General features: G+C 39.2%; 1 protein-coding gene across 1 annotated transcript in view; it reads right to left on the bottom strand.

The window, feature by feature from the left end:
* CDH19 (cadherin 19) overlaps nt 1-14,083 on the bottom strand; it is a 183,755-nt gene extending 169,672 nt beyond the window's left edge. Inside the window, 1 exon segment of the mRNA XM_050938808.1 lies at nt 13,906-14,083. The gene's annotated coding sequence lies outside the window, so the exon portion shown is untranslated.
* Between the last annotated feature and the right edge of the window lie 13,123 nt (nt 14,084-27,206).

Raw genomic sequence — 27,206 nt, 5'->3', positions numbered from 1 at the left:
ACTTCACTGTCACTGTGTACTGGGTGTGCGTTTTTTTCTAACCATAGTTTGAGGATGAAGCTTGTCAGGTTTTATATGAGGTTTATTTGTTGGCAAACCAGTCTAGCTAATGCAAAAACTTGTGCGAGACTTCCACTCTGTCCTCCTGAGGTGCTTGAGGGGTGTGAATAGAGGGAGTGGGCACTTGTGCTCTCTCTGTCTCTCCTTGTCTTCCCTCTTTGAGGGCCATGGGGGAAAGAAACACAGCTCAGTCTTTCTTCATTTCTTTTCCACTGATCCACATGCAGCTTTTCCATCCCAATTGGAGCTGACCAGAATGTTCAGTGTTTGAGTATCTTATAAACTTTAAACATGTTGCCAATAAAACTCTGTGAGTTTGCTTTTGAAAATATGGTCCCCTTATTGAGCCTACTGTAATTTATCTACTGTGAGTTTTAGTGTTGATTTCAGTGAGGGTCAGAGCAGACCCAGAAGAACAAACATATATTAGTCAGATCCAGTTATATAAGCTGAATTGTCTGGTTGCCATTTGGTTGTAGTTCATTAGAGAGTTTTCATGCTCACTTAACCCTCTGGGCTTCTTGGCCCTTTAAGTTAAAGGAGTTGTTCACAGAGGCCAAAACTACAATGAAGAGGGACACTTGGAAAAGGTAGGAAACACTGTCACCCTGTCTCTCTAGGCTGTCATAGATTTACTAAATATTTCAGTGCCAGTTGTACCAGCTCAGCATGGCCACTGTCTAAAAGGATGGGAAAATCTCACAGGCTTATTTTGAGTAGTCATCCCAACATTTTAATGGTCGTTTATCTGAGCATCTCAACCTATTTGATCAGGATATCAGAGCTTCCTGAAAGGAAACGGAATGTTTTTTATTCTGTCTGTCTAGAACAGGGGGAGAAAAACGTCCCTCTCAGCACATGCATGAACTTATTAGGTGTTCAGTGGTCTGGCCCTGATCCAACAAGGTATTTTAGCATGAATTTACCTTCAATGGTATTATGTATGTGATTAAAGTCAATGGCACTATTTACGTGCTTAAAGTTAAACTCATGCCAGAGTGCTTTGCTGGATCGGGGCCAGAGTACTTGAGTTCTCTTTCTCTTTATGATATTGACCTAATGCAAGAAGTACAGAGATATGGGCATAATTTAATTAAAAGGTTTTTCACCCTCTTCTTAACAAGTCCAACCCCACAAATTGGTGCAGCTCTGGTATGAGTTCTGAGTAAAGTCTTGTATGAACACTTATTTAAACCATCTTGAATCACCTGAACAGCAGAATACTTTTGTTTCTTCTTCCAAAGGCTTCTGTTTTGTATAGTTACAAAAATTAAGTACAGTTCTACTCTGAGGTTTACTTCATGGCCTATTTCATTTACAAAAACATGGATTTATCATTTTTAAGAAACTTCCCAGCTGTATTGAAAGTCAGGACATTAAAACTCCAGAAGCATCTTATCCAACCTGTCTGTGATTCTTCTTTCTTATTTGATCATCTGGTATTTTATAACTCATGAGATGGAGATTAAAGTTGGTGTTGTGAATAAAAATAATTTGCCAACACACATTCTGCTCTCTGCAATATTCCAATAACAAAGCCTAGCTTTGTATGTAACAGATTCCACATAACTCCAATGCCTGGATCCGCATTAAGTGAATGCATATTTTACAGATTGGACTGTCTGAGCCATTTTCATATGAATAGGTGGCTAATAAACCATAGAAAGCTCTTGAAGTATATACATGATTCTAGTAAGGAAATCCAAACGAACAGCAGTGTTAAGTTTGTGACGGTATTACATGGCCTGCTGTGGTATATTGTGACAATGTGAAACTTGTGAACTTGAGTTGGGTATTCAAGGAGCAGAGACTCTTGAGCTTCTTCTTCACTACACAGATGAGGGCGCTGCTGACAGAACATTCTCTGTAATGGCCTCTTACCTCTCACAAAGTCAGAAATAGACCCAATTTGTTGACTTTTCAGGCACATTGCTAAGACCGGCTGTTTGAATGGTCATCGGCAAAGGACTGAGGCAACTGAAGTGGAATTTGAATCTTGTTGGAAAGTTTGTGTTGTTTTAAACTATATTAGTCATATGCCTGGATCAAATCACATTCAGTAGTATGGGAGAAAGAAGTGCTTCTGCTTCGGTCAAGTTTTACTTTCTATTTTGATATTTTGTATCTGCATGGCAGGGGATCCCAGAGCAGTGGATTTGATATAAGACTGAATCTGAATAAATAAATACAGTATTTGTAAGTGGAAGATATGCAGATAATTGCTGTGCTAGATGCCGATGCTCTACCACACTTGAATTGTCAGATCTCTAGACTTCAGTCTTCAACCATTAGTTTCACAGAGAATACCTTTTCAGACTCAAACTAGCCCGATTTGAGTAAATTTAGCTATTAATACAATTCTTTTTGAAAGAAATCTTTATATATATATTTTTAATTTTCTTTTCTCCAGTGTTCTTGTCAAATTTCAATCCAAATTCCTTGTCTAAATATCAGCCAATCAGACATTCTATCTGCATGGCCTATTGATACATTCCAAGTATTATTTACTTGATTATAAAGCCTGGTTTGATGGGACACAATCCCTATTCTGTTCTCAATTACCCTTTGAATGTTGTATTATTCAGACACCCATTTAGATGATGTAAATGACCTAATAGGTTAGTATTCTACCATGGTGATGACTGAACTCAAATGTCAAAGCAAACTTATAAACAAAATGTGCCTTTTTGCTTAACTGAAATTATGATCCAAAAAACATAGGAGTATTATCTATGGCAGTTGGTTGTTTTGTATTTCTTTCACTTACATGACATAGCTATATGTCTCTAGACACATACTTGTTATATAGGAATATTTCAAGATTTTCTCTACAACACAGTGTAAAGGAAAACTGACAATGAATGAACAAAATGACACTAAATGTAAAACACAGCAGATTGTTAATTTATTTTGTTTTTACCATAATGTGAACTGAAATCTATTTCAATTGTCGGGGAAAGTTTTGAGTGAGGAAAATGTCTCTCTCTATTTGTTAAATTTATCACATTTAATTTACTTTTGTTTAAAGTCTTGTAAGTAACATTTCGTTGTTCTATGACTAAGAACATCTCTCTCTTATCAGGTCAGTCCTGAGTTCATAAAAATAATTGTTTGCAGATTATAACTGTAAGTGCTTTTGAAACACTGAACCTGATTCTATTAGTTTAGTATAAAATATAGATTTGGTTCTAAACTCAAATCTCTCTGTTTCTCTCTCTCTGTCTTCCACATGCATTTTTGAAATGGCACCAATCACTGTAAAATTTGAGCACTTCCTAAAGAGTTGGAAGCCAAACATTTGCAATTAGCCCATGGTCTGATTTTCCTTCTCACTTGAGCTGAGACAGTCAGACTAATTTTTGGTTCTAATTTTTATTGCTTATTTATTTTTTTAGTTATATTTCCTTCTTCTCTCTCCCTTCTTGTCTCTATTGCTTTATGCTCCTCTTCCTCTTAATTCTAATTCATGTCATCATAATCTCCAGTGGATGAGAAAGCCCTGTATCCCACTCTCCCAAGCTTCACTCTTGAGGTTGTTAATGTCTTAATTCCTGAGGAACAGGGCTGTTGAGAGAGAGCTTATAGTCACCTAGAGAGATGTGTTGTCTGAAATGCCCATAACCAGTTCTATGGAGCCCTGATAATTAGGATCACAATTTTGAAACTGACTTTATTTTCTGTGGACACACGGTATGAGCAGATTACCAGAATGAGATTCTATGAACTGCTAGAATTTTTTTGAGAGGGAGGCTGCTGCATTCTGGACTGACTGAGGCTTTTGTAAAGTTGAAGTGCATATTCCATTGGATAATACGGTGCAGTAATCAGCTTGGTGGTCAAAAAGTTTGGATCACAGTGACAAAACGATTATCTGAGAGAATGGGGCTCAGTCTTTTATCCAGTCTCAAGGAGAATGAGATGTTTTTCACAGCTGGAGGTAATTAAGACTCCAGCAACTGCGAGAAGTCCAAAAGGACTCCAAGGGTGAAGAGTAATTTTACAACTCTGGTGAAGACTAGAATGGCAACATCACATCACTCTTTATCAACGTGTTTTCCTCGCCCCTCCCCATATCATCCCTATGCCCTGTCTTACTGGGATTCATTTTCAGCCAATCGTGTTTTATTCAGATCTGTCAGGCACTGGTAATTATAGAATTCTGTGGAAATGATGGAAGTGAATCATACAGGTAGGCATGAGAGTGTCAGTAGCAGCTGCCAGTGCCACCTCGTAGAATCTGACTAGATTGTCCACTTCTTAGCTCTTCAGATGGGCATGTTTTTTATCTGGCTCCATGGGGGTGAGCCATAAAAGGCAGAATCTTATATTTCCTTGTTTTATTGTGATCTCAGCTTTGAGGAGGTAGTGCTCTATCAGGAGAAAGGTTTGCTCCTACCTTTTCTGATATCTGCTTCTAGGCTAAGGATCCAGTCTTGAGTCTGATCAGCTATGTGAGTTGCACATGAAGTCACATGTTGGAAATCTATCACTGGATTGAGGGGACAAGAAGATTTGGTCTACTGTGTCTGAGGTGTTGCCCACATGGATATTAAAGTTAACTAAGACACTTGTCCTGTGGACACCATAAATGAGTCAGAAATGTTATCAAATGCTCTGGGAGGTCTTCATTATCTAGGGAATCTGTAAGCAGTATGTCTATGTTAGTTTTATTGTGTCTTCTTAATGTAGCTTGCATTACTGTGAACAAAAGCGTAAGGAAGATCTGGAGTGATTCTTTGTTAGGATCCCTCAAACAGCAGATTGAGATTGAGATTCTTTTACCTACCTCACTTCTGCCACACACAAGCTGAGGAAGGAGTTTCTATCTTAAATGAAGGTCCATACTTTGGTGAGTTTCATTCACAAGATAAATGTTGTTGTGAACATCTAATTGTAATATACTGTAAAATATTTGCAACTACAGTACTTTTCTTCAAGAGTGAGAGCAAATGTGAATAACAAAAAAGTAATCTGAGAGGACTAGAAACATTAAACCAAACCAAACCAAACCAAACAAGCCCAAAACAAAGCAAAAAGTCAACCCTTTTTAGAGAGCACAGGCTACTAGTAAAAACATGTGTTAAAAAAGCATACCACCTTAGGCTGTGTTCATACAACATCAGAGATAAAAATGGTACTTGTTCATTCTCTTCTTGAGTGACTTTGCATATGGGATATGGCATGCACGAAGCAAAGGTTCAAGCAGGGTTCATGGGCAAGAGAGAGACGCGCCCATAAAGTTTCCCTTAAAAAAGGTTATATTTAAAATATTTCTATAACTTTTTTGTTACTTCATTGTTAAAAAAATATGTATTAATCTAAGTAGAGTGTTCAATCTATGCTATCCAGTTTAGCTTGGTTGTCTTTACTGTTCACACATTTGGTATTTAGTTCCATAGCATGAAATAAACTAAGCATATTGTTTTTTATTATTTTTCTTTTGTATGCAAAAAACAATACAGAAAAAGTTTGAATCACTCGTTCTGTTATCAAATGCATAGGATTCAGAACATTTGCATTGTATTCTACAGTGTTAAGGAAACATCTCTTATATAATAACTATCTGCGCGTTTATATTCCTTTAGCGTATTTTTGTTATTTCTAGTCCTTTTTTTTTTTTAATCCGTGTTAAATCTGAAATGGGAGTAATTAATTTTAAGTTCCCCATGAGTCTACCACAACAACCTTGGGAATAAGAAAATAAATGGCCTACAATTTCCAAGCCATGTCATCAAGATTATTTTACTGCAACCTGATGTTCCTTGTGCCATGCTAATAAAGATCACCACATTTCACGCACATAAAACTATATTGACAATCAATCCTTTCCCTAGCTGTTGTTCGTTTTCTGTAGTATCTTTGGGTACCTAGACTAACTTATTCTATGCTACATCAACTGCTTGAATGCTTAAGCTTTTAAACAAATGAGCCAAATTTTCAAATAGAACCTTCATCAAAGGAAGGCCAAACCCTTTTGATTGTGATGATTGAAAGGAAATGGTGACTGGGTTTTTCAGCACCTGGTTAAGATCACCTTTTACAGAAATTTCAATGACTGCTTTGAGAACATCCATCACTAGTTTTCCTCATCTGATATTCAGGGATAATATTGAAGAGACATTGGAGGTACATGAGGGCCAAATTCTCACTTTTGAAATAGATTATATGTATTTTTGTCTTCACAAAGCCTTTTTGTGTTTTTTGCCACCTCTGACAAATAAAGAGGAAAGGAAGGAGACTACTTCACTGGTGGCGAAAAACACAAAACAAAACAAAAAACAAACAAACAAACAAAAACACTCATTCCAAATCTGACTGATTGCAAAACAGAGAGAGACTCTCTATGTTTTCTAGATCACTGATGTGGTAGAGACAAAAAGTAAGTGTCCCCTACACTTCTCTAAAGTCCAGATCACTAGAATTAATTATTCTAGTGAATGGCCTACTGACTCTAGACCAGTGATAGTCAGACTGCGGCTCACAAATGGCTAATGGCTCTTCAATGCATCTCCTGTGGCTCTTTGCAGCATATAATACTTAAATCACATAACATTTTAATATCAACTAGTCTAAGTTATTAACCAATCAGGATTTTTTTACTATGTTGTTAATAATTTATGTTATCAACTTCATTAAGTTATTAACTGATTTGCTGTGAGAATAATATATACATAAATTGTATGTATATAATTATATTTATATAAACTAATTATTTCCCCTGCCATACTATTTAAATATGAACTTTGGGCTGAGAAGGCAACTGGAAACTGAGTGGAAGGTGCCTTGGTGAAGGGAAACAGAGGCAAGTGGTTGGCATCCTGCTACGTTTCCCTCGGGAAGGCAGAACACAGGCTGTTCTCAAACAAATAGGGGTTATGGCCTTACTTAATAAGCCAATACTTAATGTTAATGACTTTATTAATTATCACCCTGCCTCAGCCTTCCCTTTCTGAGGAATGTTACGGGACAGTCCATCATTGGGTAGCTTCATCTTCATGTGAATTATTCTAAATTTCTGTGTATCTATCAGTTTAATGGTTTGAAGTTTAGTTTTGGTTTTAAAAGCTTCACTAATTTGGTCAGATGTTCCTATTGACTTTAATAGCTCTGCCAGTGGCCTATTGATACTGCTGATGACAAGATATTGCTAACTCATCTGACAGATCTGACAGGGATAGGATAGGTTAGGACTTGCTCCTCAGTGGCTCTGTTCCTTTCTTTTTGCAATTGTACTGAGGAGAATATAACATTGCTAACCACATTTAGGAGATTTTTAATAATAATACATTTAGGGTTTTCTTTATTTGCCTGATGTGACTGTCCATGTACCCCGATGAATTCCTGGATGCTGTTCTACCACCTCTCCTCCTTTTCATGTGTATGTAACAGTATAGGGGGCAATTTGTGTAATTTGGAATGTGAATAGGCTTGATTCTCAGATGATGTGAATCAGGCCCAATGACCCTTAGCTCTTCCTCCACTTACTGTGACATCTGGATGATGCATTTTCCTTACTTTTCCAGTGCCTAACAATGAGATGGCTAAGGTTTAGTCTGAATACTAATCAGCTGATCCTGGTCAGCAGAAGGAAAGCAATTAAAACCTTCTCCTTGCAACTAAAGACGTCTCTTCTAATGTAGAAATACAGACTTCATAAAATTATATTTCACGGTAAGCTTATGGTAATTGAGTTCTAGCAGCTGTAGCATAACAATGCCTTTTCTTCAACGTGGAGGCAACATAGCACATTATTAAATATAATGGATTTTTCAGATAGGGTTGTCGTATATAGACATCTGACTAGATGTTAAAAGTTTTCACAAACATAATAGTGCAAATCAATAGTCACAATAGGGGTGGCAGCAACCCTCAAGTAATATTACAACAAAATAAATATATTGTTATACCCAGGGTTCACCAAGTGGTGCTGTTACACATAGTGTTACAAGTTCTTCTTAGTATGTGAGCCAGGATTTAAACTTGGAAGAAATAGTGTATTGTTTTTAGTGGTGGTATTGTAGCTTTTCTTGGGAAGCTATGGCAAGGAGCAAAGGATTCTGCTCTCTGTCTTAATCTTTCAGACTAGAGTCAATTCTCCAGGTAGAGTTGCACCCAGCAAACTGGGCATTAGTGGCTGGGCTAAGATGCCTGGAAAAAGAGAATTGCCGGTGTGCTGTCTGACACCTCCTCTATTCCAAAAATGGTGTATATTTGTAAATTAAGTTGTACTAAAAATATGCACAGACCCAACATCACTGGAGCCTTGCAGGTCAATTTCTTATTGGAGAAGAAATTGGATATCTGCCACTGATCAGTTGAGAAGCAACAATATTTAAACTTGATATGAACATAATTTAATTTGTTCAAACCATCTTTAACATAATTTAAACAATGATAATGTGAACAGTGAGTTCAGCTGAAGTATGATCTTTTATCACAGTTGACTATCCCTAATTTAAATAAAACAAAAAATATGTGCAACTGTGAGAGCTGATTTGAAAAAAAATAAATAGTTTGTCTTTTTATATAAATATGTATATAGTATTAGCTAAATATATATTTAACACTTTCAAATCTGTTATATATTTGACAGGCCTCGATATTCGCTTTATAGCTGTTGTGGTATACTAAGTAACAGTGTTTGTGTCCAAATTTTGAAAACACAGGTTTACCCAATGAACTAGCCACATGCACTCTTAAAGTAGAAAGTTCTAAGATATTCCAATACTTCGCATGAAACCTTTCTTCATTTGTGGATCATTGACCTGGTCAACTGAAAGGGCAATGGGCTCTTGCTACTTATGATCTGTCACATCAACCTGGTTGTGATGCGCATGAACCAAATGCTATTTTGTTTACCCACAAATCAGGAAAAAATGCTCAATTTAAGTCAATGTTTTTGCCTGAATAAGAGTGCAGGATTAAGCCTGACATCAACAGTGTATAGGATTATTAAAAGTTCAGGTGGGATCAGCTGGCCCCATTGTTCTAGGTACTATACAAATACACAGTAGGACATGGCCGATGCTCTGAAGAACTTGCAGTATAAATAGGCAAGACACACAAAACGTGTGAGTGGAAACAGGAAATGACTCCTAGATTACACAGCAGATCAGTAGCAGAACCAGGAATGAAACTAAGGTCCCTTGATTCCCAGTTCAGTACATTAGCCAATGGATCACACTGATTTTTACTCTTACTTGGGCAAACTTCATTATGTGAAGTAAATGATCACCTTTTTTTACACGTACAGGGTTAGCTTGATTCTGCTTTAGGGGAAAAAATATTGGGGTTTAGGCTGCAACATTCTTTCAAGAGTCAACAAAAGCAGCTATTGTCTTCCTGTCTGTATGTCCAATAGTTAAAACAGCAGGGAGCAGATCCAGAAACTATTATATACCAATAATAGCTGAATACAAGTACATGTTTGTGTTTGGGGGTTTTCTGTTTTTTTTTTTAAATATTGAATCTGGCAGCACAAAACAACAACTAAACCTGGTAAATGTTAGGACCAAATTGACTTCTGGTCTAAACTGACACAGCTCCTTTGATTCCTTTAGAGTGTCCCCAACTTACACCAGCAGAAAAAAAAATGTTCTTTTGTGCGGAGGGGTTAAGCAAAATCAAAACAAAACTACATTTAACAATGATCAAATTGATATAACACTTCAAAATTTGCCTTATTTTTTTTTCTCCTGTGCTGAGATCATAAAAATGTTTCAATGGGTCAATAACATTTTTAAAGAAATTGAAATTTCTGTGGTCTAATATAACAGAAAACCACTTATAATGGAGATTATCTACATTGCAGCATAGCATTGAGGACTGACTCTGCAATAAGCTCATTGATTTCTAGCACGCTATTGGTTTGATAGGATTTTTGCCCTTTGAAGTTCTTACAGTGACCACCATGAGCATTAATTTTCATTTTTTCTTCATTTGGGATTTCCTCATGTGGCCTGTTCATTCCTTAAATTCACACTTATTATGAAGGTTTGCTATCTTGCATAATAGAACAGGAAGATATACTGCATAATAAAATCTGACAACCATACAAATGACTGTGCCATGTTTATCTAGCTGGATGGTTACTCTCTGTATTTAGACACAAATAGTATCTAACAAAATTATTTAAAATCTTACATTAGAGTCCAACACTATCCAATGGCTGAATGTTTGACTCATCAATAACTGCCTCTCCACCACATCAACCCAGATAAGTAATTTGTATAAATATATCACTTCAGCAGTGGGTCAAAACCTTCCGCAAGAAAGCTGATGAGGAAGTGGGATTCTTTAGTGCCTCTGACATGTTTTATGTGGAAAGGGTACCTGGAAGATGCAAAAATAACCTAAAATCTGAGAAACAAGTTTAGAAAGTGTCCTTTACCACTTTGCCCCATTTCCCCCTATTTCAAAGAGGTGTTTCAAGGCTTAATTAATTGGACTACATTCTGTGCTGGTGTAAACTGGCACAGCTCCATTGGCTAATTTGCATCACCAGAGGATTTGGCCAGCTGTTTCTAAAGTGCTTTGAGAGCCTTAGATAAAAATCATTATTACTGTATGTATGCATCTTTTAGCACCTGATCTGTAGCTATAATGTAGATACTCCGACCTCTTGTCAGAATACACTACAGAGTAGTGCAGTGGAGACATCCTCTGTTTCAATAGGTATCTAAAGAAGAGTACATGGCTTTTCCTGTACACTAACAAAAGGGAGTTAAGAGGCATATAAACAGCCTATGGTGTGGTGTATAAACCCTGCCCTTCCAGCCCTATCAATCATGTCAAGGGTGGAATAAGATTTAGAAACATGAAGTTCCCAGCAGTTGCTGAGCAGTGGTGGGAGAGACCAGATGGCAGTGCTATAGCTCCCAAAGGGGATTCCTGGAAGCCTTTAGGGAACTGCCCTCGGGAAGGCTCTTTGTGTCATTCCTCTCTCCCTGTGCCACTGCTGCCCCCCGCCCACCCTGGATACAGGGAAACTGACTCCGGGATACTGGCAGTAAAGACAAATTGGGTAAACCCCAAGACAAGCTTATTAGATGGTTGGTGTCATTCCCTTCTGCTTCTGTTGGGGTTAAACAATCTGAGAATTGAGTGGGACTAGGACAATGGGAGCCAAAAGGCCCATCCCCCATCAATCCAAAAAGATTATCATTCTGCCATTGGGGCTCCTACTTAGGCAAATGGAGGCACCCTAAGGACTTCTAAGCACCTGTCTGGTAGGAGGTGCCTGTCAGCAGCCTGAGAACTATGACAGAGCTGCATCAGTGGTGGTTATGATTCAAGGTGGCAACTTCTTGCTCATCTGCATGGTAGGGGCAACAGGCAGAGAGTGGCAGGAAGAGTGACTCCACAGCTTAGTTTTTTGGTCAGCATAGCTAAGACATGGTGGGAGAAGCAACTTGCATCAGGAAAAGGGTTGACATATTACATCTCCCTGGAGCAAGGACGAAGATTGAGAGATTAACTAGGGACCAAACTGTGACTTTTACAACTATGTGCTGCCTCTTACTCAGTGCTTGTGGTATTTCTGTATTCTAGTCCTAAAAAAAGCCACTGACCACAGGAAAACATTGAACAATATGGTCCATAGAAAGAATGTCATTCCTATGCCACAGTAAGTCAACTATTTCTAGCTTTCTTTTCTCTATGTTCTTTGTGATTAAGAAGATGGGCATTAAAACAGGAACTCTGTGTAGGATTTCATCTATACTTTGTGCTTAATCCCTATTTTTATTTCCTACTCTTTGTGACATCATAATTGGTCAAGAGGAAACTAGTCTGTCACAAAGAGTTATAATTTTGGGTGGGAATTAAGCAGATCGATAATAATGAAAACAGGAATTGGATCCTTACCTATGCCAATGAAATTAATCCTGGTGACTAAAGTGAACAAAGTTTGCCCCAGGATTTTTTCCTGTGTCCATGAAACTGCAAGAATGAAAAACTTGGAAAATATAAGATCAGTATGAAAATGAATTTTAAAAACATTGTCACTCAGTTCCTTGCTCCTGAACTAGAAAATACCTCCTGTCAAACTTATACTTCACTACTAATGGACACAGAAACATAAAACTGAATCCTTTAAAATTCTTTATCTTAATGTATATTGACTGGTTCTGAGCACCTTCCAATCCTAATGAAATCAACGAGTCTGATCTGATGTCCACCTAAATCAATGGAAAGGCTTCTTCAGTGAGCATTGGATCAGGCTCAGTAGGCTCAGTTCTCAAGTTGAGTTCAATTCCACTTTATACAAGACCCAAGGGAACAGCAGCCAATGTTATGACCCTTCCCCTTTTTCCCAAAAGGCAGTTCAGCTCCTGGCACAAGTCAAAGAAGACCTATGGCCCACGACTCAACCCTTTGCTGCTTCTGATGTTGGTAATACCCACACTCTACCTGCTATACATGCAGGCTTGGAAAGATTAGGGGTTTTTATTGGTAAATATCAGTACATGTAGACATCTGCATAAACGCACACTGACAAATGTTTCCATTAATAATCAAAATCCATAGAGATAAGAAAAAGGCTGCTTGAGAACTTATTAATTTGACCTAATGATTTTTACTTTGTATCTTTTGACATGTGATGTAGACACTTTTGTTTTAATGGTTATAAAGCTTTAACTTCTTGAATCTCAACCTGTAGTGTCATGACACTGCCATAATTTCCTGCAACTAAACACATTAAATTGATAAAATTTAAAAAATGCTTAAAACCTATTTGTTTGCACAACTGATTTTATACAGATAAAAATAAGAGCTCCAACACTGGTAGATGTGTAAATTATAAACAAAAACTGAATTCTGCCAAATCTATATGTACAGCATAGACATATGATACTGTTGCTACATTACATCAATATCAGGATTAGGGGACTATATATGCTGCTGACTTCTAAGCCATCTTTTGAAGAGTTTGAAAATTAGATGCTGAAGAATTAAAGATGCCAAGATGCATAATTAAAAGATAGTGACTGACTGAGGTATTCAGATGTGAAACACTATACTATTTGTTTATCTTATTTACTTATAAATATGCTTTAATATAGCTCAGTACAAGAGTAGACCCAAACACTCTTAAAATAAACACAGCCAGCCAGCTTGTGGCCCTAGAGAGATGATGAGAGGGAGAAGTGATGGAAATGAAAAGCTAGAATAAAGTAAGGCAGAAATATATAATGAAACAATGCTGGGTCTTGAAACCAGGAGGCTACTGGGGTGGAATTCAAGGCATGATTGATGCAAGGGATAGGACGCATCAAGAAGAGGGAATTTAATACATTATTAAAGCTGCAGTGTGGCAGAATTTCAGGTAAATGGTGAGGGAAAGAGCAGAGGGCATAAAAACTAGATCTAGAGCATGATGGAGACTTGGAGAATGGTTCAATGAGCTACTGTGTGCCTCAATTCCCGCTATAACCAGTTAAATATGTATAACATCTCATAGAAAGCACTCAGTTCCTTGTAGAATTATGCCTTAGTTGATCAATATCCATGGCAGAAATGCCCCAAATAGGTGATCATATATTCTAGTGTTCTCTCCCAATTGCTTTCTAAACTCAATTTCTGTAAAAATCTATAGATTATTTGAATCATCCCCTCTCCTAAATACTGTATACAGCAGTATAATAGTGATGTGACTAGCCCTACTAAACTCATAGAGCAGGTAAAATTTTACTGCTTCCTGTGCCTCTTCCAAAATCATAACTCCCTCCATTGAAAATATACAGCCTCAAATGAGTGGCTGGGGGTAGAATCTACTACTTTAGATTGCCCTCTGTTTTAGAGGGAACAAAAACAGACAAGAAAGTAAAAAAATGAATTCCATACCTGGTCTCCCTGTAAAGTCAATTCTCCCCTGTTTGGAGGATTCCTTCTCTGTGTGTTTCAGTATCTCAGCAGTAACTCACTTGTACACCATTCATCTCTATCACAGATGGAAGCTATGCTAGCATCTGTAGCAGCTGCAATGTGCTTTGGATGAAAGATCTCCCTGTTTCCTGCTAACAATGTCAATTGTTCCACAATCTCAGTGTTCAGAGTTGGCCTTTAGTAGTTAGAGACAACATTCCCAGCTGTGCCTGGAATGAGTTTCGAATAAAAACTGGCCAGGCGGCCAAAAACTCAGTGGCATTTATAGTCCATGAGGACCATACTTTTTTAATCTGAAACCAATATAAGAGTATATTGTGGTAGTCTTCCTCTTGCTAGACTTCTACTATTGTATAGTCATGAAAATAGGCCTCCATCAGAGATTAATCTGGCAATGAATGGCAGTGAACTATTTCTGCTAGATATCTTTCACAATTTAAATTCCATGGGCCAGCTCCTCAGCTGGTGTAAATCTATGGCATCAAACAATTGTTCCATATTTGTTTGTAGCCCAATTTACAGTAGTTGATATGGTATGAGTTAGAAGAGACAGAAGGCAAATGACTGGCTCCTATAGTAGCTTACACTCTGTGTCAATGCATGTCATGTTTGCTGGAGCTTACCTCTTATTAGCTGCTTTTTGTGATCATTTATTCCCCTCTGCAGGGCCACCCGGGGGGGGGGGAAGAGGGGCAATTTACCCCGGGCCCCGCAGGGGTCCCCACTAGAATTTTTCGGGGCCCCTGGAGCAGGGTCCTTCACTCGCTCCAGGGGCCCTGGAAAACTCTTGCGGGGTCCAGGCCCTCGGAGCTTCCTCCGCTCCTAGTCTTCGCTGGCGGGGGGTCCTTCCGCTCCAGGACTCACCACCGAATTACCACCAAACAATTGGCTGCACTTCGGCGGCGGGGGAGGCCCACCGTGGGTCTCCGGAGCACTTCGGCGGTGGGTCCCAGAATGGAAGGGCCCCCCACTGCTGAATTATCGCCGAAGCGGGGGCCCCCCGCCGTCGAAGACCCCAGGCCCCCGGAATCCTCTCGGCGGCCCTGCCTCTCTGCCCTTAAGTGAAGTTAGTACTCCTGAAAAGTGCCAGACTAACAGCTGTACAGACCCAATTCCTTCATTTGTCCATAGGACAGAAAGCTTCCCATGCTACCTCACTGGTGGCCTTCTTTCTTAAACTACCCAGACGTCTCCAGACGTCTCAAAAAGTCTCCATTCAACTTTTGACTTGTCTGACACTGTCAGTAAGTCTACCATTTAATGCTATCAGGTGGTGACACTCTGTGGTGATTACTTATAAAGCAACGTAAGTGTTGATGAGGATTCACAGACAAGTTAAAGAAATGGTCCCTAACTGGAGGACCCAGGAATTCCATTATTTCTAGGCCTAGTATGTCTTCTAAGATGGTTCTTTGTGGTAGATATCAATATGATTTTAAATGTTTCCATCCAAATATTTCAATATCTGACCTTTTCCACTGACCAGAGATTAGAACAATATATTTATTTTCCTGTACTTTGTACACCCGTTGTATCTGGAGTATTAGTTTATTGGCGTATTTGTTGTTCCACCAGCCCTTTCTCCAAGTGGGAAAAAAATGTTAAGTTGGAACTTCTGGTTTTAATTTGAATGAAGAAAGATAGTTTATCTCCAGCAGTTCTCGCATGAGTTTATGGGCTTTTTATAGTGACTAAAATGGGTGCAGATATTGTGAACATCTGCTAAAAAAAAATTTGAAACTATCTTCTTTCTAAAAATATAAAAACATGTCCTAGTAACTTGAGATGGAGTCGGATATGGTCCACATGTGATTTATATATACACCTACACACACACACACCACATTACATTGCTCTTACTATGTTAGTATCACTGCCCATGCTAACAGCTAGGAAGAAAAAAAACATTGAGAGGTAATTTTAGTTCAACCAACAGACTCAAAGTGCAGCTTGCTTTTTTAAAAGTTACTGCTCTTGGCTAAGACCATTATCAGAAATAACAAAAGGTGAGCTGTGAAACAAGGGAAATTGTTTGTCAACCTGCTCATGTATCAGTTCTTATGTATCTTCCTTTCATCTCAAGACTATTTTATTCCTTTAGGACATTGTATAGAATAGGGGACATGTTATGCAGACTTATATATTTGAGATTCAGGGTTTTTTTAGTTTGCACTTGTTTTATAGATTGTAAACAAATAGTGACCACCATTTATCAAGTCATTCGCCAACCATTACTGCACAGTGGTATCTGAAATATTTATATTATGGTAGTACTTTGAGGCACTAACCATGATTAGGAACCCATCAGGCTAGATGCCGTATATACATATCAGAAGAGTCAGCCCGAGTTCCAAAGAGTTTGACAGTGCCAGTGGGAAGAGAAACAGGGACAGAGTTCAACTTATCAAGCTGGCATTAGAAACTAGGCCTCCTGATTCCCAGTCCAGTACTCCACCAGATCTCTCACTCAAAAAAATACACGGAGTTTAAAATATTCTTTATTTGGTTTTGGCCTCTTTTAGGTATCTCTTTTTTTAATTGAATGAAATTAACTTGTAATTTTAACCTAATTACTTAAATACCCAAATCTGCAAATCTTACACTCCCATTAACATCACCGAGAGTTTTGCATGCAGGATCAAGCCCTTGGGTTTTGGTTTTTTTCTTATAGAAAATAAAAAAACTCTCATTATGAAGGTTTTGTTTTCTTTCCTGTTCACATTATGAGAGACAAGAATATTGCACTGAAGCACCAAGAGCAGAATTAGGCATGTTGTGTTTTGAGGCAATGGTAAATCCAGGGACTAAAAGTCAGTACTATGAGATTTTATTCCCAACTATGTCACCATTTTCTTGAGTAACCTTGAAAATTACTTTGGTTAAAAAAAACCAAACCCAACAACAACAACAAAAAACATATGTGATTCCTTATCTATAGGTAGACACTTAAACTGTGGGTTCTTAGTAATCTGAAAATAAGGCCACTTATTTCAGTGGCTAACTGCCTAGTATTACCTACCTTGTCTCTCTTGGATGGCTAACATTCTTTTATTGGACTGACTTCTGTGGGTGGGAGGGATAAGCTTTTTCACTTCATAGAGTCTTTCTCAGATCTGGAGAAGGTAACTGGAGCATCTGAACTAAATACAAGGTGGGACAGCTAGTTAAGCCTAGTAGGTTCTCATCTTTTATTTAGCTCAGAGACTGCCGTTACCTTCTCCAGACATGAGTAAGAGCTCTGTGAAGCATAAAAGTGTGCCCTTTCCACCAACAAATGCTGGTTCTTATTAAAAGTTCTTATCCTTCATCTCCTGGAATCAACAAGGTTACAACACTTTAGTCACCCAAATCAGAAAATGTTTCTCTATTACCTGTGTTCCTTGGCTGAGTGATTTGTAAAATGAGGATTTGTGCTCTCCTCAAGAGAGTGATGAGGTTTCATTCAGCAATGTTTGTCAAATGTTTTGACATATTCAGACGACAGGAACAAATTAAAAGCATGTAAAATGTGATCAGGATAAATTGCATGGGACATATTCACCAATCAAAGGGAAGATACTGTATCCCCTCTGTTTCATCAGGAATTAATTCAGTACTATTGTCAGACTCCATATCACTCTGTCTCTACTAGTCCTTGAAACCAATAATAAAAATTCTCGAACACTTCTTCCCATTCCACCAGAACACATATTTAAAAATCCTCTTCCCAAGGTAACAATATATTGTTACCTCAACTCAGGCTCCATATTTGTAGCCAGAGGGAAAGATATGACCGTAATAAAGCAAGCATTCTCACCCAAAGTTGTCACAGAAGCCATTCTTTTTTTATCCCCATATTAAGGATTTAGTATAATGGAAAACTATTTGTTATACAGATTCTGTCATATTCTCTGAAAACTTTGAGCAGACACACTAACCAATAGTGACAACTCTGGGCAATATTTTGTTGATATTGTTCTTATTTAAGAAATTTATTGCTTTAACAAAATATTACTTTTGTGTTTGGGCTTCTTTTTTGCAGCATGAATTTGACACGGGATGTGGTCTCTTGAGGAAAACATACTGAGCTGTTGTGATAAAGAACCCTGAAGGACATTGTTGCTAGGAACAGAAGAAATTAAAAAGACTCGATATATTTTAAAGCTTTGCAGACTATATGTGTGTGTACAAAGTGTGGCTCTGAGTTTGTAATTGTCTTGCATGGAAAAATCAATAACCAGAAAGATTTTAGAGAAAATAACCACGGTACATAACTTTATGCTGTGGTTTCATAAACCTATAGTATGAACATCTTTAATTTCATTGAAATGTACTTGCCTTCCACAGCTCTCTTCCTTGTTCCTTATTCTGACAGCCTTTCACGCACAATGGCTTTATACTGATGAAATTCCACTGTGCTCAATTTTTGTTTGCTTAATATCCACTAAAAGCAGTTGAAGGTGTGGATGTGCAAAGGAGCTGTTTGTGACTTCCCCAATCCTGGGGCCAGATGTTGGTTGTTATCATTCAGTATTATTGCATTGTTTGGTTGTTACTGTATATTGCAAAGGCTATTTCTTTATAAGATCTTTAACTATGAAAAGGAGAAAGCTACTGTCTAAATTGTTTTTCCCCTGAGCCACCACTAAAATTTCCCCACAAACTGATTTCCTAGGTTTGGGCAGTCAGAAGCTTAGGTGCTCAAATGCACTCATTCTCCTTTGAATTTCCTTTCAATTCTCAGTGTGTAAGAGAGCTGTCTTGCTGAGGTCACCAGTTGTGATGTCTTGCACTCCTAACAGCTTCCTGAGTTACTCATTCACATTCTTAGGGACGAATGATCACTGGAATCATCTTTGTTCTAGTCTTCCATAATCATTTCACTTCATGGCAGAATTCTTCATACTTTGCCATCTTTTCTTCTTGTTTCTCTTTTATGTTGCTGTCTGCTAGTGATATCAATTAACATGGTCTTTGTCTTCCTTTCCACAACTACATCCAGCCTGTTTGCCTGCAGGGTTTAGTCTCTTGACAATTGCCAGGTCTCATAAAATTTTCATTCGTTTCTGTGGTTGTAATATTGCACGGTTTGCTTAAATCCATACTTGCCACAGAGGCTGCAATGCAGATGCTTGGTGACCTCATTGTGTCTGTTCATATATACTCTCCCAGCCAGGCTCCTGCAGGCACTCAACACATGCTCCATGCCTCTCCTTTTATGGAACACATTCTGCAGTTTGGGGAGCAGTTCTGTTAGTCAAAATTTTGTTTTGAACACAATTAAGCCTTAAGGACTGCTCTTGTGCACTCATTATGAGTCTCCCTGTTTTTTTTTTAGAGATCCTTATCAAAGCCATGAGTTTGTTAATTTTCAGTCACTAATGGGTTTAATTTCTCATCATCATTGTCAGTGCATTGATTTCTGTGTAAATCTTTGCAGTCTTCCTCTGGTGACTGATTTTCTCCTTTCTTTTATGTTTCTTTGGGGTTGGGATCAATTCTCGGCCATCATTTGTTGCGAACAGATCTTACTCTAGTATTAATTATGATTAGTATTCTTGTATTGCAGTGGTGCCTAGGATCCCCAGTCATGGACAAGGACTCCATTGTGCTCTACACTGTACAAACACGCAACAAAAAGATGGTCACAGAACAAAAACATGGTATTGGGTAGAAAAGCTTTAAAACTTCTCTGAACTACTACAGATTGCTTACAAACCTCCCAGGAAATCATCTACCAGTAAATGAGTTCGGTAAATACCATTTCCCCCACTTTACAGATGAGGAAGATGAATCATAGCTGGGTGAAATGATTTGCCTGAGTTGACAAAGCACTGAGAGAAAGCCAGGAATAGAATCTAGTTTCTTGAATCCCAGTGTCGATAACTTGGCTGCCTACGCAACTTGTCTCTAATACTTTGTTAATAAAAGTTTAACAATTCTTGAGGTAAAATTCTTCTCCTTTTAGTGAGGTTATCAATACCCTCTTCATTAATTCTTCATAAAGAGCTATCATTATTATCAATGAGGTTGCATGCATGGGACACAACTAGATGTGCAATAGAGTAGATAATAGATCTGGAGTGTGGCTTAGAACAGTGGTTTTAAAACTTTTTTTCTGGGGACCCAGCTGAAGGAAATTGTTGCTGCCCACAACCCAACAGAGCTGGGGATAAGGGGTTTGGTGTGTGGGAGGGGCTCAGGGCTGGCGCAGAGAGTTGGGGTATGGGGATGAGGGCTGTGGGGTGGGACCAGGAATGAGGGGTTCCAGATATGAGAGGGGGCTCAGAGCTGGGGCAGGGGGTTGGTGTGCAAGGGGGCGGGTCACAGCTCTGGGGTGGGGGTGCAGGCTTTGGTGTGGGGCCAGTGATGAGGGGTTCAGGGTGCAGGAAGGGGTTCCAGGTTTGGTGGGGCTGGGGCAGAGGGTTGGTGCATGGACTTACCTCGGGCAGTTCCCAGTCAGCATCGCAGCTGGGATGCAGAGGCAAGCTTACCTCCTGTTCTGGCACTGCAGATCATGCTGCACCCCAGAAGCAGCCAACAGCAGGTCCAGCTCTTAGGCAAAGGTGCACATCTCTCTCCCGCAGGCACTACCCCCCACCCCAGTTCCCATTGGTGGAGTGCAGAGCCAGTGCTCGGGGCAGGGTCACTGCACAGAATCCCCTTGGCCCCCCTGCCTAGAAGCTGGACCCACTGCTGGCCACTTCCAGGGCGTAGCACAGTGTAGGAGCTGTCATAAACAGATAGCTAAGGGTTAATGTCTCTTTCACCTGAAGCACCTGACCAGAGGACCAATCAGGAAACTGGATATTTTCAACTTTGGGTGGAGGGAACTGAGTGTTTTTGTCTTTGTTTCTGGCTGCCTGCTTGCTCTGAGCTTTGGAGAAGTAGTTCTCACCCAATCAGAACCCCACCCTACCGAGTGTCTCCTCATGCCCAAGCCGCTATAGAGCGGGAGATCCAGAACATGCTACAGATGGGTATAATCCGCTCATCTACCAGTGCATGGGCATCTCCAGTGGTTCTGGTACCCAAACCAGATGGGGAAATACGCTTTTGCGTGGACTACCGTAAGCTAAATGCTGTAACTCGTCCGGACAACTATCCAATGCCACGTACCGATGAGCTATTGCAGAAGTTGGGACGTGCCCAGTTCATCTCTACAATAGACTTAACCAAGGGGTACTGGCAAGTACCACTAGATGAACCTGCCAAGGAGAGGTCAGCATTCGTCACCCATGCGGGGGTGTATGAATTCAATGTCCTTCCTTTCGGCCTTCGAAATGCACCCGCCACCTTCCAGAGGCTGGTAGATGGTCTACTAGCTGGACTGGGAGAATTTGCAGTTGCCTACCTCGATGATGTGGCCATTTTTTCAGACTCCTGGCCCGAACACCTAATACACCTGGAAAAGGTCTTTGAGCGCATCAGGCAGGCAGGACTAACTGTTAAGGCCAAAAAGTGTCAAATAGGCCAAAACAGAGTGACTTACCTGGGGCACCAGGTGGGTCGAGGAACCATAAACCCCCTACAGGCCAAGGTGGATGCTATCCAAAAGTGGCCTGTCCCACGGTCCAAGAAGCAGGTCCAATCCTTCTTAGGCTTGGCCGGATACTACAGGAGATTTGTACCCCACTACAGCCAAATCGCTGCCCCACTGACCGACCTGACCAAAAAGACCCAGCCAAATGCAGTTAAGTGGACTGATGAGTGTCAAAAGGCCTTTACCCAACTTAAGGCAACGCTCATGTCTGACCCTGTGCTCAGGGCCCCGGACTTTGACAAGCCATTCCTAGTAACCACAGATGCATCTGAGCGTGGTATAGGAGCAGTGCTCATGCAGGAAGCAACAGATCACAACTTCCATCCTGTCGTGTTTCTCAGTAAGAAACTGTCTGAGAGGGAAAGTCACTGGTCAGTCAGTGAAAAGGAATGCTATGCCATTGTGTACGCCCTGGAAAAGCTACGCCCATATGTTTGGGGACGGCGGTTCCAACTACAAACTGACCATGCTGCACTAAAGTGGCTTCATACTGCCAAGGGGAACAACAAGAAACTTCTTCGTTGGAGTTTAGCTCTCCAAGATTTTGATTTTGAAATTCAACACATCACAGGAGCTTCTAATAAAGTTGCTGATGCACTCTCCCGTGAGAGTTTCCCATAATTCAGTAGTTAAAAAGTGTTCTTAAAATGTAGAAGTCTGTTAGTTATATACTTAGGAGTATATGTAAAGGTGTATGTGTTGTATTAATCTGTTTATTTTCAAGTTCTAGAAGGAAATCGCCGCCAGTGAGCTTCCCCACTGTCTGCAATTTGGGGGGCGTGTCATAAACAGATAGCTAAGGGTTAATGTCTCTTTCACCTGAAGCACCTGACCAGAGGACCAATCAGGAAACTGGATATTTTCAACTTTGGGTGGAGGGAACTGAGTGTTTTTGTCTTTGTTTCTGGCTGCCTGCTTGCTCTGAGCTTTGGAGAAGTAGTTTCTATTTTCTAGTCTTCTGTTTCCAAGTGTAAGGACAAAGAGATCAGATAGTAAGTTCTATGGTTTCTTTTCTTTGGTATTTGCATGAATATAAGTGCTGGAGTGCTTTGATTTGTATTCTTTTGGAATAAGGCTGTTTATTCAATATTCTTTTAAGCAATTGACCCTGTGTTGTACCATCTAATACAGAGAGAACATTTGTACTTATTTTTCTTTCTTTTTATATAAAGCTTTCTTTTAAGACCTGTTGGAGTTTTTCTTTACTTCAGGGAAATTGAGTCTGTACTCACCAGGGAATTGGTGGGAGGAAGAAATCAAGGGGAGATTTGTGTGTTGGATTGCTAGCCTGACTTTGCATTCCCTCTGGGGGAATAGGAAAGTACTTTTTGTTTCCAGGATTGGGAACAGAGAGGGAGATTCACTCTGTTTGGATTCACAGAGCTTGTGTCTGTGTATCTCTCCAGGAGCACCTGGAGGGGGGAAGGGAAAAAGGATTATTTCCCTTTGTTGTGAGACTCAAGGGATTTGGGTCTTGGGGTCCCCAGGGAAGGTTTTTCAGAGGGACCAGAGTGCCCCAAAACACTCTAATTTTTTGGGTGGTGGCAGCAGGTACCAGGTCCAAGCTGGTAACTAAGCTTGGAGGTTTTCATGCTAACCCCCATATTTTGGACGCTAAGGTCCAAATCTGGGACTAAGGTTATTACAGGAGCAGATAGGCACTAGTCTGCCTTAGCTGGGCAGCACTGCTGACAGGACTTTAAACATCTCATTTGGCAGCGCTGACCAGAGCGTCCCAGTGCTGATATGCCACGACCCAGTACTGGGTTGTGACCCAAACTTTGAAAAACACTGGCTTTTGCCCTCACTGTTTTAAGCTGTTCTTTTTAAAAGAACCCAAAACACTTCTTGAACACAATGCCCTTTTATTTTATCTGAATTCCATTTTCCTGCTGCTTCCTTACCACAAGCACACCTCAAGTACCGCCTCCTCAAAAAAGCAGTTTACACAGGAAGTCTACTGAGGAAATCATCTCTCAGTAAATTTATAGGGTTGGCCTACTCCTGGTTATATATGCTCCATGAGTACTGAGTACACTGTTTCAGGGGGTCTCTACTATAGGAGTCACAAACTCATTCATAATTGTTGCTTCGGTGGCCTTTTGCGGCAAACCGTTCCATGAATTATTAACCTTTTGCATAGAATTGTTCTGCCAAAGTTCCTCCTGCTCCCTGAGTTTCCAAATGATTGAGTCTTTGTTCTTCAAATGAGAATTGCCTCATTTTTCTGATTGTGCTCAGACATTGATCCAGCACCTAAAGATTCAGCGCAGTATTAAAAGCGAACTTGTTTTCAGCTGTTGACTTTTTTTTTTCTGGTCATTCTGGGTCATGACAACAACTGAAGCTGACATCACTGCCATTAAAAGAACTGATACGTCTGACTCTTTTTCTGCACAACTAATTGGGAACATTGACACAATTATGTTCTGGCTTCAGAAACTCTAGTGCTTGAAAGAAAGCATTGTAGTTCGTTTTTTATGAACCATTGGCCTAGCCTTAGTCTCTGCTCCACCCCTATGTTTGCACCAATATATCCTAGCTAATTCCTTTAGTAAAAAATAGCAGGTTGGTTGCATTGTTCACTTTGGGGATGATTCTGAAAGGAAATACAAATCCATATGTCTTCTGTTGCAAAAAGGTGTTCATGATATGGAAAGCAGCTGGATTTTTTTTTCTCCTGGACCAGGTCCTTCTTAGTGCTGATATTACTCATTTGCAATTCTGAAGCCTGCTTATCTGTGTTGTGTAATACAAAGAACTAGATTCAAATAGATCACTGTCTTAAAGGAACACCATCTCCTCCAACTCACTTCTGTCTGGAACATTTTGTGCTAGCTATTCTTACAGTTGAGAAATAGCACCTACAATTATTATGAAGGGAAGATTAGAGGGACAGGGAAGAAGAATCCTTTTGTTTCAATACTTTGTGCATGTGAAAAAACTGTCTACAGTTAACTTCAGTTTTCCATCTGTAGACAGTCAGATTGCCCTGTTGTTCATTTGATTCTTTCATAGAAGAACAGAGAAGAGAAAAACATTTTTTTTTAAACTGGAAAATGTGATTGTAAAACCAGGAAAAAAAAACTGTCAGAGGAGCTCTTTAGCAAGTACAATACCTGATTTATTTTTAACACTTAAAAGAAAAAGTCTAAATTTCAGTTTGTTGGGTTGTCAGTGTCCCTTGAAGTTCATTGAATCTTTCCCTTTCTTAAATAATCGTACAGTACTAAATTCGTACAATCTATTTGTGCTGCCTACTGACCTTCATATCCTTCATGAAGGATTTTGCTCAAACATGAAGATCAAATCCGGATTCCTTTCCTATTTTCATTATGAAAGCACATATAAACACACAATACTTTTTCTCAAATGTAAAGATGTATTTTAGAAATAACATCTGCAGCAAAAAATATTTCACAAATACATCAAATGTCCTTTTCTTATATTATATATATATAACTATGTATAAATGTAACTATAACTATAACTAACAACTATAACTATATATATAATATAACTATGTATTATAAATATATTTGTATCAGGGAATTTTAAAATTAAGATACAGATATATATGTATTTCCTGTATCTTAATTTTAAAGTTCCCTGATACAAATACATTTATAATACATAGTTATTTATAGCCCCCAATACAGGAAACATTTGCTTACATGCTTAATTTAAGCATGAGAGGAGGCCCAGTAAAATCAATGGGACTCTTCATGTGTGTAAAACAATTTAAGCGTATGCATATTTGTAGGATTTGGGGCTTTATTTATTACAGGGATTTTAGGCACTCTGTGTATGTCCAGATTTCTTTATATTTAGTCCTATATACACACCTCAATTAATAAGAAACAAAATGGCAGTATCTTTCAATAATATTAACTAAATTTCCTTTCTTTCCTTTATCTTCCTCATATAGTAACCTTTAGGATTTGCATGCTCATTCTTTTCTCAACACCCCAAAAGGATCCCAGCCTATTCTCTTCTTGAGGTAGCCTCCTAAACAAACACATATTCCTTCCAATGGGCTTTCAAAAAAAAAAATAATAACTGGAAACCTTTGAACATCCCACTGAAGAGTCCAGCACCTCTTGGAAAGCTTCTTTTCTGAGTCTCAGTTTCTAGGACATGGACATCCCATGTGTTCTGAGGTATGTTGGCAGGGCAGTTGCTCACCATAGAGCAGAGCACATCAGATTTGAATAAAATAGTTAATTGTAGCCAGGCCTGGTTTCTAGGACATGGACATCCCACATGTTCTAAGGTATTTAGCAAAGGAGTTGCTCACCATGGAGCAGAGCACATCAGATTTGAATACAATCTTTAATTGAAGCCAGACCCAGCAGAAATTCCACTAGAGATGGTTGACTTCACCAAAGCATTTCTAAAAGTGAAAGGGAAGGTTGAGTGATGAAATAATGAAGAGTCAGATGTATAGACCTTCTGGCAGAGCAAATATTGGTGGGGAGGGAAAACAAACATAAACAAGCAAGACAAAGACTGAAATTGTAGACCTATTGCAGGTGGGAAAACCTTACTCTTGTTGACTAGGGACAGGAGAAGTGAAGGATTCTTACCTCAACCAGTCTACATCTGGTTCACTTCAGGTGATCAATGAAGTTTGAACATGTTTCGCCCATATTTGGATTTATAATTTGCCTGATTTCTGCACAAGTGCCCAAAATATCGATGTTAAGAACAATAATGCAAACCATTACAGATCAGGCCCGCAGACTTCTATCTGAATGACATTTAGAATAAGACAATACTAGTGAACATATGCTGAAAATTAGCACAAATTAAACTATTTGAGCATGTCCATTGGATAGATGTTGCTTCTATTTAGAACTCCATTTTTTCTCCCTTTGTATACAGTCTGGGATGGAGAATGTTTTCAGAAAGTTTAAGCATTTTAAAACCTCAGTTTTGGCTTTCTAGCTCTCCTGGGTTAATATTTTTATTATTAGAGCATCTAAAATCACAGAAAATAGAGTAACAGTTATTTCAATTGTGTTCACTGAAAATGCCATTATTCATAAATATCAAGATACCCTTTGTCTTGAGCTATTTAACATGTCAAATCTCATATCATAAAATCAGAGCATACTTTAGGTGGGATTTACCAATATCTAGCTGTTGGTCTTATTAAAAGATATGTGTAAAGAAGTCAAGCACTTTGCTTTTTCTCTTGGAAATAATGTCACAAAAATATGCAGTAAAAGACTGTAGTACAAGCTCAGAATTTCATAAGTGTTGTATCAACCAGGCAAGGTACTAACAGACTTCAACAGGACTTTATTTTTAAAGTGGAAACCTCTTTACCAAGCTGCTGCTGCACTCTCTGTAACTCTCACTCTGCCTCCTCAGCTCCTCCCACTTCCTTCCCGTTTCCTGTCCTTTCAGACTCCCAATAGCCAGTGCTGCCACTTCTAATAATCAGAAGCAACATCTAAACACCACAATATGTTCCTAAAATAATCTTTCCAGTAAGGGCAAGGTGCTTTACAAATGTTGTTAAACTGACCCACAACAACCCTGGGAGGTAGCTAAGTGTGATCATCTCCACTTTGCAAATGGAGAGGCTAAAGTACAGTTTCATTTGCAAATTAAGTTGAACAAGTGGATCAGTCTGGCCACCTGTCTGCATTGCCTCCAGTCTAACTCCACACATTTCCTGTTGTTCTCTTCAATCACAGTCCTGCAGGGAACACAGGCCTCTGACTCTAGT

Source organism: Gopherus flavomarginatus, chromosome 2 (assembly GCF_025201925.1).
Source record: "Gopherus flavomarginatus isolate rGopFla2 chromosome 2, rGopFla2.mat.asm, whole genome shotgun sequence".
Lineage (NCBI taxonomy): Eukaryota > Metazoa > Chordata > Testudines > Testudinidae > Gopherus > Gopherus flavomarginatus.
This window is presented reverse-complemented; position numbering and strand designations above follow the sequence as displayed.